The following is a 7,500-nucleotide window of genomic DNA, read 5'->3' on the forward strand; positions in this document are numbered from 1 at the left end:
TTGGACTGAGGAGTCAGCTCAGTGGAGTGAGTGGATTCACAGGGTTGGACTGAGGCAGTCAGCTCAGTGGAGTGAGTGGATTCACAGGGTTGGACTGAGGCAGTCGGCTCAGTGGAGTGAGTGGATTCACAGGGTTGGACTGAGGCAGTCGGCTCAGTGGAGTGAGTGGATTCACCGGGTTGGACTGAGGCAGTCAGCTCAGTGGAGTGAGTGGATTCACAGGGTTGGACTGAGGCAGTCAGCTCAGTGGAGTGAGTGGATTCACAGGGTTGGACTGAGGCAGTCAGCTCAGTGGAGTGAGTGGATTCACAGGGTTTGACTGAGGCAGTCAGCTCAGTGGAGTGAGTGGATTCACAGGGTTGGACTGAGGCAGTCAGCTCAGTGGAGTGAGTGGATTCACAGGGTTGGACTGAGGCAGTCAGCTCAGTGGAGTGAGTGGATTCACAGGGTTGGACTGAGGCAGTCAGCTCAGTGGAGTGAGTGGATTCACAGGGTTGGACTGAGGCAGTCAGCTCAGTGGAGTGAGTGGATTCACAGGGTTGGACTGAGGCAGTCAGCTCAGTGGAGTGAGTGGATTCACAGGGTTGGACTGGGGCAGTCAGCTCAGTGGAGTGAGTGGATTCACAGGGTTGGACTGAGGCACAGTAATGTATTATTGAAGATGGTGCCTCTTAGGCCAGTGGTTCCCAAACCTTTTAGCCTGTGACCCAAAAGAGAAATTTGATCTCTCCCCAGGACCAAAATTAGTGAAAATAGCAGATCTACAAGTGCACAACTTTACGAGCTTGTAGATTGGCTATTTTCACTAGTTCTTAATATATAGTTTTTTTTTATTTATGGAATTTGTTTGTTTGTTTTAACATAACACAATTATATATAAAAAACAAATATACATGAAATAATTACAAAATCTTTAGATTTTTTTTTTACTGTATGAAAATAATATGGTATTTTTACTCGTGTCGTAACCCTTGAAAATTGGTCTGTGACCCACGAATGGGTCCCGACCCTTACATGTCTGACTTGGTTTACATGTTGTTTTGGTATTTCTGTATTTTCGTACAGATTTCGCACATTTGAATAAATCAAACCAAACAATACAGCGATACTTTTTTGCGCTGCAATTTACAATGATTTGTTATAGTCAGATCTTTTTGTATTATGAATGTTTCTTAGACAAGAAAATAATTGTGGGCTCTCTCTTTTGTTTGTGAAAAGTTCCCGGGGGGGAACCACAGGGTCGGGGGTTTAACTTGGGACTCGTTGTACAGTGTGTCGTCGTCCCCCCCCGTCCCCCCCCCCCATTGAAGTGAAACATACTGTACATGGATAGGGAAGAGAAATGGAGAGAGAAAATGAGGAAAACAGGATACATAAATATGAAGATCAAAGCAAAAAACAAGACAAACTACTTACAAATAGGAGCAATTCTTTGGGGAGGAGAGGAAACATAAAGAACATACTGTTAAGTAGTGTGGTGATTTCTGGATCGCAGTGCACTGGCACAGAGCTGCGGTCTCTACCAGGACTCAACATTTAATCAGTGGTGGAAAAAGTACTCAATTGTGAGCTTGTAGATGTGCCATTTTCAAATGGCCGAAATGTATATAGGGCTGAAGTGGTTACTGTATATTTTGTAATTATAATAAAAATATAACTATAGTAACTAAAGTTGTCAAATAAATTTAGTGGAGTATTTAAAGTACAATATTTGGAAGTTACAAATACCTCAAAATGAGTACAGTACTTAAGTAAATGTACTTGTAGTTACTTTGCACCACTGAATACAATGACACATGCACTGTATAGACTGCACATACTGTATGCTGCTGTACTCACACGTGCTATAAGCAATAATATGTCAACATTTTAATGACCCTTTTAATTAGATTTTTTTTGATTATTCAGACAGCCAGCAATGGGTAGAACGCTCCCAAAAATAATTTAGTCTCTGTGACACATCTATGGGCCACAATCTGCATTCAAAGATGTTCCTAGATGCTTTGTCATTGGTCGAAAAAAGACCGGTCGCAATGACTAACCAATCAGGAAGCAGACAGGCAAATCGACCAATGACAAAGCTTCTAGGAAAATCTTTGAATGCAGATTGTGGCCGGTGGCCCCTAGATGTGTCACAGAGACTCAATTATTTGTGGGAGCGTTCTACCCATTGCTGGCTGTCTAAATACCAAAAAAATAAAAAGGTCATTCAAAATGTGACATTATTGCTTATAGCAGCTTTAATACAATGACTGCTGTGCGCCACACGCACTGTATAGTCTGCACATATGCTGCTATACTCACACGTAATACAATGACTGCTGCGTGACATTGTACAACATACTGTACACATGCATAAACCAACACGCATACAGTCACTCTTGCACATGCGCACGCCGACAACACACATGTACACGATGGACGATGGACCATTTAGTGGTCTGTGTCACACGACACACGCACAGCGCGCACACACACACACACACACACACACGTACACAAACGTTTAATTCAGTTCCCTGGCTGGTGCCAAAACCACATTGTTATTTAATCTTTATCTGTTCCCATCTCCCTGGTCTTGATTAGACTGTCTCCCCCCCCCCCCCCCCTCTCCTCTCTCCTTTTCCCCTTCTTTTCTCGTGTGCCTCTACTCTTCCCTCTTTTTTTCTATTCTTATATCTCTCTCTCGCCCTACCCTTCTCTGTTTGTTCACTCTGTTCTCTGGATTTGACCAGTTTGGGCTATATCCAATGTCGGGGGGGGGAACCTTCCAAAACCGTAACTTTTCAGGAAATGGGAGAAAGAACCTGAGTGATTTCATCCAATGTGGTTATTAGACATCACGACTCCAAAAGCACACTATTCAATATCGTTATGCATGATGCTTTGTTCAAACTTAAGAACGGCTGCAAAACATTCCGAAACATACTTAAACACAACAGAAACAGCATGGCTGAAATGACACAAAGAAGAAATAATGGAACGGGGAGGCTGGGGAGTCAGCGTGGAGAAAGATTAGAAATGTAACTTCACATGCTTTTCTAGTGAAGCTGAGCGGATAAGATCTGTTATATCCAAGTGTTGTTCTGCTGGTAACGACGGCAATGTGTGTGTGTGCGCGTGTGCGTGTGTGTGTGTGTGTGTGTGTGTCAATTCAAACTAATCTGGCATGAATGGCTCACGGTTAATCTGCAATCTCCTACGCTTGCTTGCATGCATATATGAGTAAATGTGTTCACGCACTCACACACACACACACACACACACACACACACACACACACACACACACACACACACACACACACACACACACACACACACACACACACACACACACACACACACACACACACACACACACACAACAGAGGGAGAGATCAGTACACCTGTGGGCTCGTGGCACACTCCAAGTAGGCTGCCAGCCAAGTCTGCACTATACCACACACACACACACACACACACACACACACACACACACACACACACCGTGAAGATGGCCCTCCTGAGTGCCGTGGTGACAAGTTGTATACGAGAGCAAAGGCATTCCACACTCCAGTGAGGCGCTGTGCTCTCCTCTCTGCTCCCAGGCCAAGTGATTAGAAGTCCCTAATCAGCAGAGGCTTTGAAAGGACAGTATCTACCAGTGTTTCATCTCCCCCCTCTCTCTCTATCCCCTGCTCACTCTCTCCTCTCAATGACAATGTGTCTTTAGATGATAAGTATTCAGAGTGTATATCAGACAGAGAGAATGGAGAGGCAGGGAGAGAGAGCGAGAGAGAGAGATGTATGATGGTATGACCAGCAGCTTTCAACAGAGAGCATCATTGTCCTGGCAGACTGGGGACTGACCTACAGGTGTGGCTTTACCCCAGCTGCACCAGAGTGTGTGTGTGTGTGTGTGTGTGTGTGTGTGTGTGTGTGTGTGTGTGTGTGTGTGTGTGTGTGTGTGTGTGTGTGTGTGTGTGTGTGCAGGCGTGCGTGTGCGTGTGCAGGCGTGCGTGCACGTAAGCGACAGCATATAAGAGAATAACTGAGTGAGCCAGTCAGTCAGTCAGCCAGTCAATCATTTAGTGAGTCAGTCAGTCAGTCAGTCAGGCAGACAAATCAGTCCGCCAGCGAGCCAGCCAGGCTGAGTAGACCAAATCCTTGAAGGTGTTTGATGTGATTCCATAGAAACAGGCAGTGTACACTCAGCTTTTACAGACTATAACCATATCGGATAACGTTGCCCTGTGGGACAACTTAAGTGATGGTGTCAAACTGGGAATTTAACAAGGGGAGATGATGAGCACATAAATCTTCCCTATAGAATCTATCCCTTCCAAAGGAACTGAACTTTTTAAATTATTTTACCAAGACTGATGTCACTCTCCTCTCCTGTACCATTTTGTTTTACCCACTTGAACCCCTAGCATCCCTATTCTGAGGCCAACTTCAGTGAAAATAGCAGATCTGCATTGTGATGCACTGTGAGCTTGTAGATCGCTTATTTTGGCAAGGATATTTAGTGTAGAGCGAAACAGGAGGGGGGCTAGTATAGGGCCCTTGCGCTTAACTAAATATAGCGTTTAAGTACTAGTTCCCTGGACGGTGAATAGATGTAACTAAAATGAACATGTATGTATACCCATTAGGGGTGTAACGATATATAGTAACTGCATCGAAAAATCGGTTTAATTTCAAGAATTAGAAGTATATCAATATTAAACAGCAAGAATCGTATCGTTTGACCAGTGGTTTGACTTTGTATCGCTTTGCAATGCAAATAATTGGTAATGAATCATTTTGCAATGCAAATAATCGATTGTATCAATACCAAGTACTTGTGCGTTGTATTTAGCAATTTAAGAAGAAAAAAGGAAAATATTACTTTTACTCCATTCCATATTTCATGTCTATCGAAAAATGTGTGTTTTCTCTGTGTTCATGTCAAGGTGTGTTCAAATATAATCAAGGTAACCATGTATCGTATCGTTATCGTATCGCTGTTATAGAGTTACACCCGTAATACCCACCCCTAATAATGATGTGCATCTGTGGTACCAGATGTACCACTGCAGTTCTAGGACTGAGCCCCTACTTTTCTCCCCATTCTGATTCACTCTCTCCCTTCCTACAGTCCAACTTTTTTGGCTTTTTGAAAACAATTAATGCAAATGATTGATCGTCTGTCGCATACGGAAACACAGGTAAGATAATAGGTAAATATTGCAGTCCTCCCCCCCCCCCCCCCCCTCCATGTCAAATGATTCTATCCTAGGGACCTATTATTATTATTATTAATGGGATTTAACCATTTTGAAAATGTTTGCCTTTGACATGGCCAAAAATAGGGATGGTTAAATCAAGTTGCCTAAATGTCATTGTATGTACCTGATGAATAGGATTGAAATATATTGTTACAATGGTCATAATTTTTTTTTGTATTTTAACAATTTTCCTGGGATTACAAAATCAGCATAAATCACCAATTGGAGCACAAAGGAATGGTAGAATCATGGCATGAATACAGGCCTGGTAACAACCACAGTAGAATCATGGCATGAATACAGGCCTGGTAACAACCACATGAATACAGGCCTGGTAACAACCACATGAATACAGGCCTGGTAACAACCACATGAATACAGGCCTGGTAACAACCACATGAATACAGGCCTGGTAACAACCACATGAATACAGGCCTGGTAACAACCACATGAATACAGGCCTAGTAACAACCACATGAATACAGGCCTGGTAACAACCACATGAATACAGGCCTGGTAACAACCACATGAATACTGGCCTGGTAACAACCACAGTAGAATCATGGCATGCATACAGGCCTGGTAACAACCACAGCACTATTGCTTGCACAAAGCAACAAACGAATGATTTCATTTAAGTCCGTTAACTCAACCCATTTGAGACACGCAATACTTACAGTAATACTAATACTTTGAGCATTTGCGATGCGTGCTAGAGCATACAAGTAGACCCACACAACCTCTGTGACACCGCTACCCCCACTGACCTCGACTGGGTTATGAATGAACAGTAGGTCGACGATTCACTGGTGTAAAAAAAAAAAGAAGAAAGAGAAAAAGAAATACAAAGCTTAACATTCAAACGTCACTACTTTGCAGAAATGAGAGAGAGGGCTCGTTCTTGAAATCTTTCTTAAAAGACAAAAGTAAAAAGAAGATGATGAGAAAGAGAGAGAGAGACAGAGAGAGAGAGAGAGAGAGAGAGAGAGGAAGAGGAAGGGGGGTGTTATCAACAGATCTGGTGTCTGTCTGTCGGACTGTCACACACCTTGCGGTGCTGAGCCCAACGGATTGTTTTATGATGACATATCCACAGTGCCTCCAGGGCCACCTGACATTCCTCACTCTGACCCTCCTCATATCTCTCCTCTCCTCCTCTCCTTCTTGCACTTCTGTCTCACCTCTGTCTATTTCCCTCAGTCTCTTCCTCAGACTCACCCCTCTCATAACCTCTCCGTTCCCTGGCTTTACTTAAAATTCTTCCCTCTCTCTCTCTCTCTCTCTCTGTCTGTACGTCTGTCTGTCCCTCCATCTCTCTCCAGGAGATGCAGATCATTCAGCAGCTCCTCACTGACCAGACACAGTGTAACCAGATCAGGACTTTTACTTTTTCAACTTTTTCAACCAGAGGCGGGACCCCAAATTCTCATCATTTACTCTCTCGCCCTGGGAACCAGACTCAATAAAATGTAATGGTTCTCTCACTCTCTCGCATATGAGGAATAAAATTGTGACACTTCATGGATCCTGTCCAATATTGAAAAGTAACTCATAGAATAGAAAATGTATCTAATAAATAATAATAATGAGAATAATAATAAGAATTATTATTATTATTATTATATACATTTTCTATTCTATGAGTAACTTTTCAGTATATTCAATATATTATATATTGTATTACCCTATTATTATTAATACAGCTACTAATACTAATTAATAATAAAATATTATAATAATATATAATATTATTTGTATTTCTACTTGTAGCCTAATTGCTGTTAAATGAATCTGCTGTAGCCTATAATAATACATATGTGAAAGCTATTTCTAATCTTAAACAGTTTAAATATAGTGTTCTTTAGCCCATAGCCTAATTAATTTATTTTATCACAATATGATGAATATATAGCCTACTTTTTGAAACATTTGCCTCAGTGGTACAATATTCTCCAATGCATGGCATAATTGACATTGGAGAATGCATGGCAACAGAAGAATTTGAATCTGAACAGACAGCAAAAATATTTGACATAGCCTCCACAAAATGACAATGGCCACAACACATATGGGTGAAATGAAATAGAGATATGTCGGTAAGGTCTGGTCAAGCAATGGGAACGTGATTAAAGTAAGCGGTGACCGGCGAGAGAGGACGTCTGCTAACCGAACATTCATTCAATCTTTCATTTTCGACAACTGACACATTTGACATTATTATGATTATGGACTATCCTCCAACACGTGGT

At 42.1% G+C, this 7,500-nt stretch overlaps 1 protein-coding gene across 1 annotated transcript in view; it reads right to left on the reverse strand.

Annotated features, from left to right (window-relative positions):
* The window catches only part of wnt6b (wingless-type MMTV integration site family, member 6b), a 43,306-nt gene that overhangs the window by 35,615 nt on the left and 191 nt on the right, over window positions 1-7,500 (reverse strand). The gene's annotated exons all lie outside the window — the stretch shown is intronic.

This window comes from Electrona antarctica, assembly GCF_951216825.1.
Source record: "Electrona antarctica genome assembly, chromosome: 13".
In the NCBI taxonomy this organism is placed as follows: Eukaryota; Metazoa; Chordata; class Actinopteri; order Myctophiformes; family Myctophidae; genus Electrona; species Electrona antarctica.